We start from the raw sequence: 14,658 nt of genomic DNA on the forward strand, positions 1-14,658 counted from the left end.
CCGGCACGAAGGCCAGCCAGGCGTACTTATTATCATAAATTTTTTTTTGATAAAACAGTATCTTTTTCTTGTTTTAAAAAAAGAAAAATTAAACAATTTCAGTTGATATTGTTTTGAACTTACATTTTTGATAATCTGATATTCTTTCTTAAAAGTAAGAAGTAATAACACTTTATAGATACTTACATTTTTCAGTCATGGATGATGGTCACATATTAGGATATTAAGATAGATACTAAATGACAAGATAATATTTAGAGAGAGAGGGGGGGGGGTAGCAAGAGAGGAAGAGAGAAGGACAGAGATAGACAGAAATCAATACTAAATCAATTTCTTTTTCTCTAGAAAGAATTTTTATTTGCTAATGGTATTAAATAGTATGCATTAAAGACATTTAGGAAAAATGCCAGCAGTTCCATCCTTTCTACTCACCATCATCATCATTAATTTTATTATTACTATCATTAAAAAATAAAGAAATCATTATTATTATGGTTGTTTACGATTATATTTTTTTTATTGTTTACACATCTTCAAAAGATTTGTTGATGTTTTTAGATTTGTTTAAGGTCAAATTTAAAACAATTTTTTTCTTTCTTTCATCTTACTGCATTTATTTTTTAATATTACTATTATTTTCCTTTTCCATGTGCAAAATATTTGTTGAGCTTAACAATGACATTTGAGGTGTTGGTAATCTAATAATCAGTGATGTAATATTGATTTCTAACAGAGATAACAAAACCAAAATATGCTGGGGGAGAATTATAGTCGATTATATCAATCCCAGTAGTCAAGAGGTTCTTTATTTTATCAACATCAAGAAGGACAAAATACAAAGTCAACTCCAACTAGATTTGAATTCAAAACAAAGAAACAACATGTTAACTACCATGTGGTATTTTCTCAGTCCAACATTTCAATCAGTTGACTGCCCTTATGATGTAATGTAGAAACCAAGAAAATTTGACATTCGACTTATCTCTTTTAATACAAACCTACCAGGAGCTGATCATGATAGTCTTTGTATTTAAATTGAAATTTCAATTTAAATTTCATTTAACTCGAATGAGAGTACAATGTCACATTATGAATCTCTATGCAGTTGCATGACCTGCAAAAGATAGCAGCAAGACCTCATTCAAACTACACCTTGTCATCATTTATAAAACTAAAACACTGTAGCTATATGGGAAGCCTGCTTTCCAGCCACATAGATCCAAGTTCACTGCATGATACCTTGGGCAAGTGTCTTCTACTGCAGCCAGAGGCTAACCAAAACCTTCTGAGTGGATTTGGTAGACAGAAACTGATAGAAGCTCTTCATATACATATGAATGGATCTGAGTAAGTTTTTAATTAAAATCTTCCACCAAACCTTAGTCACAATTTATGTTCCTATGATAACTAAGTTATTTTACTAAATTCTTTGTTATATTTAAAATTAATTGAAAGAAACACAGAGCATCTCAAAATAAATACAGTAACGAAAAGGTTAAAGATAGTTTGTTAAACCACCAGAAAGTATTCATTACATTGATAATTCAATTGACACATATTGTCAGTGTACTCATTAGAAATCTAGTCACAAAAGGGTTAAATTCATTGTTAAGCTTCCTTTGCCATTTATAAACGCTACTGTTCTTTGACTTACAAATTATTATTTTGTGTAGCTATGCCAATACCAAGAGACATTGAAATGACAGCTCTCAGTTATATAATTACATTTTGTGATAAAAAGAAAAGACTTCATACCTTTGTATTAGTGAAATTATACTACTTAATATAAATGAACTGGATGAGGGGTGGGGGAAACTGAGTTTTTGTTTGTTTTGTTTTTTTTACTGCTTTGGGGAAGAAATAGAGAGAAAGAAAATTTTAAGACCCCTAATTATGTGCCTATCTCGTATATTACAATACTCTAACAGTGAATGTAACTATTTTAGAATTACTTTTTAGAATATATTTTGCAAACACGTTTAACATTACTCTCAACTAAACTGTTTATTATTATTATTATTATTATTATTATTATTATTATTATTATTTTTCATTTTCTTTCTTCAGCTGCATTTATCTGTCTGCAGATCTATCTGTCTTCCTCGCATATACAGCTTTAATCTTTATTTACCTACCTGGTGTCTGTTAGTCTCTCTCTCTCTCTTTCTTCCTCATATACACATCATCATTAAAGATCATTTGTCTTCCTTTTATCTACTAACTTACCAGTCAGTCTGCTCAGTCTCTTTACTCACCCACCACTCTACAAATTCTCCAGTCTCTTTTCACACATTTCCTTTCTTTCTCTTCCTAAAGCGTCGCCCCCCCCCCTCCTTTCTACCTTTTCTTTTATACAAAGTACAAATATCTTCTTTTCCTCCCACACATTCTGATCTAAATTTTTCCTCCATTTTGTTTTTTCGCTTCATTATATTATGTCTCCTCATTTATCATTACAGACTGATTCCTTGAAGCAGTTGACACTTATTGTCAATGTCTTTGTATCTTAATATTCTGAAAGGAAAACAAACTAACAAGATCCTCCCTTTCTATTTTACTCATCAAAGCCTCACTTTAATTAAACGAAGGCTTGGAAGAAATCATTTATGTAAGGGAGCAAGATTTTACAATAAGGAAGCAATGGCAAATAATCCCTTGAAGGACAACATTGGGTATATTTTGAATGTTACAGTTTGTTTAGTGGTGGGTCAGCATTAGTTGAGTAGTCACGTAATCAGAGGTATTCCAGCCAAGATTGTTCAGCCTTGTATATCTAGGACAACATTGTTCAGTGTGACCTTCCATTTTCAAGCAGGTCAAGCAACAGCTTAGAGGCTCCCTTTTTTAGTTTAATTAACTATATTTTTCATATAGTTGTAAATGATAGAGTAATGTTATGAAAACATTTAGAAAATCATCTGATTATGGGAGCTAGACTTATGAAACTATAACTTAAGAAAAAAATTACAATAAGTTCAATGCTTATTTTATAGTCTATGATAGCAAAAATGGGTTAATTTTGTAAATTAGACACAAAAATCTCATTTCACCAAAACAAATGCAAATTTTGTTATTTTAAACCATCGTGTATATTTTAAAATAAACTTTTATTCAACTCTGTTATGTAATATATTATTTTAAAGGCACTAATTTCAGTCTGTTGAGTTATGCTTGAGTTTTTATTTTCACTGTTTATTTTAGGATGTCAAATATACAGATAGGAAAAATAAATAAACCTTATTTTTAGTTGAATTTGTTCAAAATTAAATGTAGTGGTGGAAACTAACTGCAATATCAACCAAGCATTTGGTTAGAGGACCATCAACAAATGTTCACCAAAGCAGTGGTTTAAAAATTTTCAAGCTGGGGACAAGGGCCTTGAAGATAAGAAAGTCATGGACAAGCTTGTATGACTGACCAAAACACCATCCGAGGTCATTAGACAAGTGGGCCTACATATAGAAACTTAAAAAGTTACAGAAGAACTGAACATTAACCATTTCAACAGCTGCTTGACATTAGCACCACATTGGAAATTTAAAGGGCAAATGAGTGCCTTACAATCTCAATAAAAGTACTGTTGTGACATGCTTTATCCTCCTTTTGCACAGTAAAATGATACTTTTTTTCTTTTCATTGTATTGTGGCAATTGATGAAAAATAGATACTATACAGAAGTAACTGCTTTCGACAGTGGCTGGACCAAGGTTGAAGCACCAAAACACTTACCCCGAGCCAAAGTTGCATCAAAAGGTTTATGGTTGTTATTCTGTGGTCGGCAAGTAGAATCATTCACTACTGTTTCTCAGATTCTGCTGAAACCATTACAGTGGCAATATTGACAGAGATAGGGTAGGAAATTGACAAAATCTGCAGAGAACTGAAACATTTATATGCAGTATTGGTAATTTGAAAAGTGCCAATTCTTTTCTTTGACAATCTTCAGTTGCATACCTAGTGATTCATTTCCAATTGCATCACTAGAAATTGAACTGAGCTATGAAACTATACCTCAGCCAACCATGTTGATAAACTCCTAGAAAGGTCTTCTACAACCAAGAGGCAGCTTTCAAGAAAAAGATTTCCAAAGAATTTATCAATAGGAGAACTCCAGATAATACTGGAAGAAATAGATGTTTTTTATTGGCAAAAATGTATAGATCCTAAAGGTTATTATTTAGATTAATGAAATTTATTCTGAGCTGAGATATATTGCTTCGAAGCTGATGGTTAGAAATCACAGCTATTTCTGCACCAACTTGATGTACTACACAATATCATAATTGTTAGACTAACTAATATGGAAACTGATATATTTCCAACACTTACTGTTAGCTAAGACAAGAAAATATCGATGTTGAGTACAAAGGAAATAGAATAATTTAGTTTTAAAAGGAACCAACCAGTAAATTGGATACTACAAGCAATCCTTAATAGCAGACTGAAGAATCTAATTAGATGTTAGAGCTTACCAATAACTTTGAAGTACTAACATCTAACATTTGCCAAGAAACCCAGTTGTGAAACTGGAGTTTATTTCATGTGTGGATAACAGAAAAACTCTCGTGCCCAAGAAAGTCATTTGAGGAAATAACAACAAAAAGTAACTGAGAAATGGATAAGCATTATATTTGAAAGAAGATACATCAGTAATTACATTGACTTTAACAGATATATAGAAGTAGAGTGTTAAGAAGAGTTATCAGTAACCACATCATAGGTGTATGATGAAGGGCTTCTATATAGTACATTATTATTATTATTATTATTATTATTATTATTATTATTATTATTATTCCCTCCTTTAACCGGGAGGGGGAGGCAATTTTCATTTGTCTAGTGACTGTAGCGAAAGAGGTGGTATGGTGAACCCGTTTGAAAGGGCTGAAGTCAGACACTTTCCTCTTTGGCCAAGGCCTCATTAACTTTTTCAAGTTCCACTTGAAAAGGAAGGTGAGTAGTAGAGAGGGAAGTGGTGTCTTCTAGCAAATTTGTTGAAAGGTGGGTAAATGTCGGAAAAATGGTCAGCATGGATGGACCAATTCTGAGATTACACCTGTAAAAAAAAGGTATAAAAGGAGAAAGGACTCTCGCCTTGTTGACCAGGCACTCATGGCTTTTATGGGGTTTTCCACAAGTAACCTTCAAAGTGCCTCCCCTATTGGGAGTTTTTACTTGTCATATTGTTATTTTCATTATCACATGGTTGGGAAGCAAGCTTCATCTTAATTTATTCCCTAGGTTACTTCGATATTATATTGAAGTCAGTAGCTATTAAAATAATAGTGATGATGAACAGAATGGTTTTCTTAGGCTGGGGATCTCGTATGTATCTGTTTTCTCCCAATCCAAAAAATACAGTTAAAGAAACAATAAAATGAAATATAACAAACATTACAATTCCCAATAATGTTTCCAATAAAAAAAATACCTAAACAAAATCTTTTGTTTCTTCAGCTAGTTTTCCAAGTAGCATGATGCAACAACAGACAAGATACCTATTGAACACAAGTTCAATACTACTTTATAAATATCTTTGATTTATTAATACTCCATGCAAGCATGGAAAACGGACATATGATGGTGGTGGTAATGGTGGTGGTGGTGGTGGTGGTGGTGGTGGTGGTGGTGGTGGTACTGGTGATGACAATGAAGATGATGACTGCTTATTTGGCTTCTTTGCAATCTATTATTTATTTTTGTTTCTTAATTTATTTATTTTGATAAATTTCGAAGTTTCCTAGAGATCAATTTTACACAAAAGGATTCTGACTGTTTTTTTCTTTTTTATTTTTGCTTCAAATATTTTGTTTGTTATTTTTTTTTTCTTTTGGAAATTAAATTTTTGATGTTATTAAAATGTCAGTCTTTATTTGTTGGATATTTTCTTTATGGTTTTAAATCAATGAATTTAGTTGAGCCAATCATTAAGTGAAATTATTCTTTTATAGAGAGACGTGTCATTGAGAGATGGCATGGTATTGATAATGGTTTAATTCTTTACTCTTTCATTGGGGTTTTTTTTTTGTTTTTTGCATCAATTTTGCTAATAAAAATGCTGAAGTCATTTACAAATTATTTGTATTCACTGTGAAATAAAATATTGAGATTATATTTTCCTGAAGGATATTTTTTTCTCATCTTATTTACCTAATTTAACCCTTTAGCATTCAGATTTCTTTGTCAAATGAACTGCTTATTTATTCACATTGCTTTGAATTAATCACGTATTATTTTGCAGCTTCAGAATCTCAAACGTGTGTTTGTATATTTTTACAATGACAATGTAGGGTAGGTATGAGAGGTTGGATCTAGTTAGTTTTAATATAAAACAGGTAGAATATTTGGGCCAGAGATGGTTATACCATGTGTTGCCATGCTCTTGCTGGTGTCGCGTAACATGCACTCGTGCTGGTGCCATGTAAGTGCAACTGTACCAGTGGCATGTGAAAAGCACCCGGCACATTCTATAAAAGAGTCGGTGTGAGGAAGGGCATCCAGCTGTAGAAACCATGTCAAAACAGACAATTGGAGCCTGGACAGCTCTCTGGCTGGCCAGCCCCTGTCAAACTGTCCAACCCAGCACCGGTTGTCAAGCGATGTTGGGGGGGACAAACACAGACACATATAAATACATATACATATATACAACAGGCTTCTTTCAGTTCCTGTCTACCAAATCCACTCACAAGGCTTTGGTCGGCCTGAGGCTATAGTAGAAGACACTTGCCCAAGATGCCACGCAGTGGGACTGAACCCGGAACCATGTGGTTGGTAAGCAAGCTACTTACCACACAGCCACATTGAAATTTGTCAGTTTGGTTACAGGGATAAGGAAATTTAATGTTCTGAGTAATAGGAGGCATTCTTTCATCTGAGAAATTTTTTTGGTAATTACAGGGGTTTGGTAGTAGAAACAGCTCTCTCTCTCTCTCTCTCTCTCTCTTTGAAGCGTCAAAGACTCTTCCATTTTTACCTGAACATCAATCTAATACCCCTGTTTGTTGTTCTCACACCTGTCTGTCTTCTGTACATATGAACCATGCATGCAAGTGTGTGCGTGTGTGTGTGTGTGTGTGTGTGTGTGTGTGTGTGTGTGTGTGTGTGTGTGTATAATGTCATTGCATGTCATGTTCCAGTGCAAGAGTAAAGAATGAACAGACTGAGAAGATGAAAGGAAGAGAGGAAGATCAAAAAATAAATTTCCAGTGTTCCTGAGACCAGTGAGAAGCCTGATAAGGATAGAGGAGGAGGAGGAGGAGGAGAGAGAGAGAGAGAGAAAGAGAGAGAGAGAAAGAGAGAGAGACAGACAGACAGACAGAGACAGAGAGAGAATAAAAAAAGAAGGATGTAGATAGCATATTAGAAAAATAATATAATTATTCACTGAAAGCTGGGAGTGGTGGAGGATTATAGTGGAGTGTAGATAGTAGGTCAGCAGTGTGGAGTGGAGTGGAGTGGAGTGAGAGGATTGGGCGGGGAGGGGGGGGAATAATGGATTACATAGAGACTACTAGATGTGGTGCTGAAAATACACGAGGAGGGCCAGGGAGAGGGTGGGGGTGATAGTGGGGGCTCATGGTCAGAGTAAAATGGTAAGGTAGGAAGAGATTAGTTAGAGACTGAATATCTAAACAGGAAAAGAAGGAAATATTTTGTTTTATATAGATATATATATAAGTAATATTCATAGCCACTTTAACATGGCTGTCTGTTCCAACAGACTAAACTGCAATTTTTTAACCCCAGGAGGACATTTCCTCTAGCTGGTTAACGATGTACAGCTGCATCGGATAAACTGCAAGGGAGCGAACCCCCACCACCTTCGAGTGACGGGGACCAGTAGACTAGTTCTGGTTTCAGGCTATTTCTGCTACTTCTCAGTACTGGACACCTCATCTGCTAGAGATGGTAGCAGCTCAAATCTATTAATTAGTTTTAGTCGTTATTTGACTGTGGCTATCCTAAGGCACTGCCCTGGAGAATTTTTAGCCGACTGAATCAAACCAAGAACTTTTTTTTTAAGCCTGGTACTTATTCTATTGGTCTCTTTTGCCAAACTGCTAAGTTACAGGGATGTAAACACATACCAACACTGGTTGTCATGTGGGGAGGGGACGAACACAAAAGCACACAGGCTTCTTTCAGTTTCCATCTACCAAATCCACTCACAAGGTTTCGCATGACCCAAGGCTATAGTAGAAGACACTTGTAGTGGGACTGAACCTGGAACCATGAGGTTGGGAAACAAATTTATCACACAGCCACACCTGCGCCTATGAAAAAAAATATGGAAAGCTTCATGAATTTGCATGTCATCCTTGCACAGGGGCCATGCTAATCTCTGTATCGTTCCAAATTTAGTATATGTACAGCCAAAGCAGTATATATAAAAAGTAATTAATAGTTATACATTTTATTCCAGTTAGTTTATGCATGTTACCCAGAGCAAGATGGAATAACTTCACGTCCTCCCCCCAACACACATATGCCAAGAAGATTGCTGATAAAAAATCTATTTTTTCACCAAAGAGGAAATTTCCGTTGAAGTCTACAGTGAGGTAGTTTGCCTAAGTGAATTCTCATAACTTTTATCTTTTACTTATTTCAGTCACTGGTGTGCTGCCATGCTGGAGCACCAACCTGAAGGGCTTGGTCGAACAAATTGATCCCGATGCTTATTTTTTAAGTCTGACACCTATACTACCTGTCTTTTTTGACAAACCGCAAAGTTATAGGGACATCATCATCATCGTTTAACGTCCGCTTTCCATGCTAGCATGGGTTGGATGATTTGACTGAGGACTGGTGAACCAGATGGCTACACCAGGCTCCAATCTGATTTGGCAGAGTTTCTACAGCTGGAAGCCCTTCCTAACGCCAACCACTCCGAAAGAGTAGTGGGTGCTTTTACGTGCCACCGGCATGAGGGCCAGTCAGGCGGTACTGGCAACGGCCACGCTCAAAATGGTGTATTTTATGTGCCACATAATCAGAAAGACACACAACAGGCATCCATACAGTTTCTATTTACCAAATTCACTTATAAGGCATTGGTTAGACTGAGGTTGTAGAAGACACTTGCCCAAGGTATCATGCAGTAGAATTAACTCGAAAGATATTTAAGCATTTTGGTGTGTAGAAGAGAGAAAACATGTACTTTATATTTGTGGAAGAGTTTATTCATTTATTTATAACTAAGTCTTCGCTCCATTCCTAAATCAAATATTAACGAAAAGACCTGCTATGAAGATAGAGTGAAGCCTTAGTTTTATATCTATAGAAATTTCACACATGCAACTATCGGTGGTGGTGGTATCATCATCATCATCATTTAACATCTATTTTCCATGCTGGCATGGGTTGGACAGTTTGACAGGAGCTAGCAAGTCAGAAAGCTGCTCTGGCTCCAGTTGTCTACTTTGGAATGGTTTCTATGGCTGAATGCCTTTCCTAATACCAACTAGTTTACAGACTGTACAGGGTGCTTTTCATGTGGGACCAGCATGGGAGTTTTTTTACATGGCACCAGTACGGGTGCTTAATATGTGGTGCTAGTAAAGGTACGATGATGAGAGCACAGATGTGTTTTACATGGCGTGAGCACAGGTGCTTTTTATGTGGTCTGAGCACATAAATAAATAATTAGAAAAAAGAGAAAAAGAAAAACCATAACCAAATAATCAATAAAACTGCATAAAGAAGGCAGCCTAGTTTATAAAATATATATTATCAACATCATTATTTTGTGTGTGTTCTTCATGCAGGAATGGATTGGAGGAGTCAGTTATACAGAATTAGTGCCAATCACTTCAATCATTCATTTCTCTTCTGTGAGTACCAACATCTTGAGATCTGACCACATTAGTTTTGGCATCATCTTCTGCCAATACACTAGCACTGACAGCACATGACACTTCTTTGTTTATCTCTTTCCTGGCTACATTTCCAACTGATCACACAGTCTTCCACTAGATTTTGGATGAGCCAACAAGGGAGCCTCCACATAGTTACTCAACCTGCTAGAAATAGCAGCTTCCTTTAATACAAATTCTATTCTTATAGAAAAAGAGGGACATATTTAAGATAATGTAGACCTAGATATTCCCAAAAACATAGGATAATCACATGTTGATTTGGTGTCAAAAACTAACATCATTTTAACATCCAGTTTGGTTGTATGGATGAAGCAAAACTTGTTGCGGTAAATATTTTTATGGTCAGATGCTATTTCTGTTACCAATGCCCACCTTTTCCCATGCAAAGTAATAGATATTTCCCCTAGCCCTTTGAACAGCAAATAGCTCAATTGCAGGAAAATGCTTTCAAAGAGAAAACTTTTGTCTATCATTTGGACACATGTGACAAGACACATCGTTTATATACATTCTATTAGGTTGTCCAGAAAGTTCTGAGCGTTTTTAAGTTAAATCATTTAACACTTCTTTGAACACAGTTAAAACTTTGGCATTGCATGAAGTAATAGTGCATCTCTTCTTTCTTCCTGACTAAAAATAGATTTATCTTTCATTCCAGTTAATCTTTATTGATATTTGAAATGGATAACCAAAAATTTCATATTCGCGTTGTAATGCTATTCTTTTTTAAAAAAGGAGAAAATGCTACAAGGACTTGTAAAAAAAGCATTTGTGAAGTTTATGGTGATGATGCTGGAGGTGAACCAACTGTTTGAAGGTGGCATGGAAAATTTAAAGCTTGGAAGATGACAGTTGCAGTGGAAGACCTTCAAAATTGGGTGAAGATGTTTTGAAGGCAAAAATCAAAGTAAACTTAAATATCACGACTAGAGAACTTGCAGGGGAGTTGGAACTTTCTAAAAGTATGGTTCATGAACACCTAGTGAAGCTAAGATCCATTTCTTGCTATAATGTATGGGTCCCTCAGAAACTCTCAGAAAAGAACTGCTTGGACCAGTATTCCATTTGTGATATGCTTTTGAAACAGAATGTAAGCAAGCCTTTTTTGAAACAACTTGTGACTGGAGATGAAAAATGGATTGTGTACGAAAACATAGTGCAAAAGAGATCCTGGAGTTTGCGTAAGGATCCCCAAAAACAGCGACCAATGACAAATATCCATGCCAAAAAAAACTACGCCATGTGTTTGGTGGCATCATAAAGGCATAATTTAATATGAGCTTCTCCCACAAACTTTTATTTCTGATGTGTACTGTTGTCAGCTGCTGGACAATTGAGGCTGGATATTGCCAACAGGAAAGGAATAGTGTTCCAACAAGACAATGCCCGACCACACGTGTCTTTGGCTACTCGAACAAAGTTACATTAACTTGGCTGGGATCTCTTACTCCATCCACCATATTCTCCTGATATTGCGCTATCTGACTACCACTTGCTTTTGTCTTTACAGAACTCATGGCAAGGAAAAACATTAAACGATTTAGATGGAGTCAAAATGCATCTAAACTTTATTTCTTCAAAACCAGTCAAATTTTACGCTGAAGGAATATTTAGATTGCCTGGTAGATGGGCAAAAGTCACTAATAATAATGGAAATTATTTCATTGAATAAAATTTATTGGAAGGTCAATTATTCATATCCCTTTTTGCATATTAAAAAATGCTCAGAACTTTCCAGACAACCTAATATATACATGCAATGTTAAATCTCTGAACGAAGTATTAACAGTAACTGCACGACAACCTGAAGTATATTTGCCACTTAAATGCAGCTGGAGATGTTCTCCTGGGGGTAAAAGCAACAGTAACATTCACCCTTAGGGTTTAGCCGCATTTAAGTGACAAATATACTAATATATACATTATATATATATATATATATATATATATAAATGCACTCTCTCCCTTTCTTTGAAGGAAATTTTGGTGATATTTCAAGCTGGTTCACTAACTACAATCTCTTAATTTAAAGGCTATAAAGCTTACTGAGTTTTTTTTTTTCCACCCTTCCTTAGTCTCATATCACTATAGCAACTATGTGTTTACCATAGCTACCCAAATTAGATCACCTAGGTAGCAGAAGCTTATCAACTGTATCTGATGAGTCATCTGAGCAGTTCAAGAACATTATTTTATGGATGTTCCAACAGTTAATTGCTTCTGTGTATCTGACTTGTCAAGAACCATAGTTTTCTTGATCACTCTGACAATATACGTGTATGCATATAAATATAATATAATTAACACAAACAAACAATTCAAATAAGCAACAGGTTCTCTGATAGTTTCAACAATGTGCATTCACCTGTGTAATCAACTGAACCGTTTATTTATTAACATTAAGTGTCTTAGTATTTCACAGACACATGTAGTCTTAACAGGCTGAATCAAGTGAGAAACAATATGTAACAAAGGTGGATCTTTAAAATAATGGTTCACTTATTCATCTGTAAAAGCGAGTCCAGATCTTCCTCATCATCGTCATTATTTAAGCGTCCACTTTTCTATGCTCATATGGGTCAGGCAGAATTTGCTGAGGATGATTTCCTATAGCTGGATGTGCTTTTTTTGTATCTCTAAGAGATTTTGACTATTATTTCTAGAAATATAGGTGTTACCCTGCATGCTCAGTTACAATTAGTGACTAATGAATTTTTCCTTTTTGGTTTTATATTGTATATAGCCGCCTTCATTATATTATAATTCTCACATTACCATTTTGCTGAATCAGCCATTGATTCATATGGTAAATACTATATACTGACAGCCAGATTTAGCCAACCCGTTCAGCGATGGAGTAGTCACCACTGCTGAGCTTTAATTTTAAATAAAACTGTTAGTGTGTAGACATGTGCTTTTTGCAGCTTTAAGGGTTTGGTTTTTGACTCTTATTTCTAGCAATGTAGGTGCTACCCTAAACCCTCAGTCACAATTAGTGACAATGGTATATATATATATATATATATATATATATATATATATATATATATATATAATCACTGTATCAATCAAACTATTGGATGTAGTTGTACACTGCTGGTTTCAACATGCTTTGTTACAGCCTTCAAATGAGACCACTTTGTTGGTTAGGCAGGCAGGCCTACACATGCCCTGAACAGGACGCCAGTCCATCACAGGGTTACCCATTTACAATGGGCTACTTTCAGTTTCTGTCTACCAAATCCACTAACATGGCCTTCATATAATAGAAGACACTTGCTGAAGGTGCCATGCAGTGGGATTCAAAACTATGTAGTTAAGAAGCAATCATCTTACCACACACCCATGTCTTTGTCTATATATATCACTCACTCAACTCTGGTCCAGCAGAACAATTAGCAAAGGCTTTCCATTTATGATCATCCCATCTGCTTTTATTCCTCCTCCCAGTTAGAGTATATAAGGACCACATTATCTAATTGTGTTCTTCTTTTAAAAGACCATAAGGCATAATTTAAGGGTAGATTAAGCAGCTTTTTCTAGCTGTTTCAAAAGCCATTGGCAAAAACAAAAGGTGATACCCTCAGCAAACCTGTACTCTTCATATATTCTAATAGAAGTTCTGATGAGATGGGCCCATATCTGATGAGATGGGCCTGTCCTATGCACCCATGAAACTAAGTCATATGGAACTGTGTCAAACCGTTATTAATATATATATTTCACTCTTTGGTATTCTCATTTAAAAAAAATTTTATTTTCTCCAGCTTATCTACACTGAAATCTTTGGATTTGCACATGCGTGTGTACAAATATGCACACAGGGGCTGTCATGAGTTGAATTAAGTTGAATTGTAATAGTTAATGAAATTTCCTTTAAAGTAAACCTATACAAATAAAATTTATCTACACGTATTTTCAATTTAGAAATATGAGTTAAGTACATTACAACACTTGAGAACATGTGTGGTTTGTGATACAGAAATATCTTACTTCAATATCTAACTTAAATCTAAGGATGATGGAGAGAAGTACAGAAGTCATCTGCCAACTCAGAGAATAATTGATATATTATTTAGCAAGCGAGGAAAGTGTACCAGTTCAGTTAATGATGCATCTTGTTCTGGTTGCCCAACATCAGTAAGAACAGAAGAGAATGTTCAGCTAGCCAGCAACATTATGAACAACATTCTTGGAGATCTTTTCTGCATGGTTTATCTATGACCAGCAGCCAAACATGAGTGAAACACTTTCTGAATATATATACCTACATATGTATGTATATCCATACATCTGGAGAGAGAGAAAGAAAGAAAGAGAAGTGGTGGGGGGAGTAATTTGAGAGTTTGTAAAAGTTTGGAGAAAAGAGAAATCTGCTGTTACGGGACTGATGTTTCATCTGAAGGAGAAAAACTACTTTTAAAACCCATGAGCTTCATTCTACAATTTTTTGGCCAACATACACTACTAGTTTCTTCAAGCTGTTTTTTTTATATTTTTACCATGATTGTGTGTGTGTGTGTGTGTGTGTGTGTTTATACAATTAAAAATTGAGATTTCCACAATCCAGTTGAAAAGCAATGATATAACACTTGCAGTAATGGCATAAAAGCTTAGCTTGCAAATATTATTTTTACTTTATATATCAAGTATTTTTTCTTCATTTCTCTCTTTATTGAGATAAATACATGTGTTCTGAAAATATCATTCGAATATATCAATGTTTCATGTTTCTAATGATATTACAAATTATTGCATTTAGTTTTTCCACTTAAGTTTT

At 35.1% G+C, this 14,658-nt stretch overlaps 1 protein-coding gene and 1 non-coding gene across 2 annotated transcripts in view; both read right to left on the minus strand.

The window, feature by feature from the left end:
• The window catches only part of LOC106876773 (sorting nexin-27), a 111,037-nt gene that overhangs the window by 63,199 nt on the left and 33,180 nt on the right, over positions 1–14,658 (minus strand). The window lies entirely within an intron of this gene.
• LOC128249225 (U6 spliceosomal RNA) lies at positions 8,285–8,389 on the minus strand. The gene has a single exon (XR_008265340.2). It is a non-coding gene; the product is annotated as a U6 spliceosomal RNA (small nuclear RNA).

The sequence above is a fragment of the Octopus bimaculoides genome, chromosome 12, assembly GCF_046866305.1.
Source record: "Octopus bimaculoides isolate indiv1 chromosome 12, ASM4686630v1, whole genome shotgun sequence".
In the NCBI taxonomy this organism is placed as follows: Eukaryota; Metazoa; Mollusca; class Cephalopoda; order Octopoda; family Octopodidae; genus Octopus; species Octopus bimaculoides.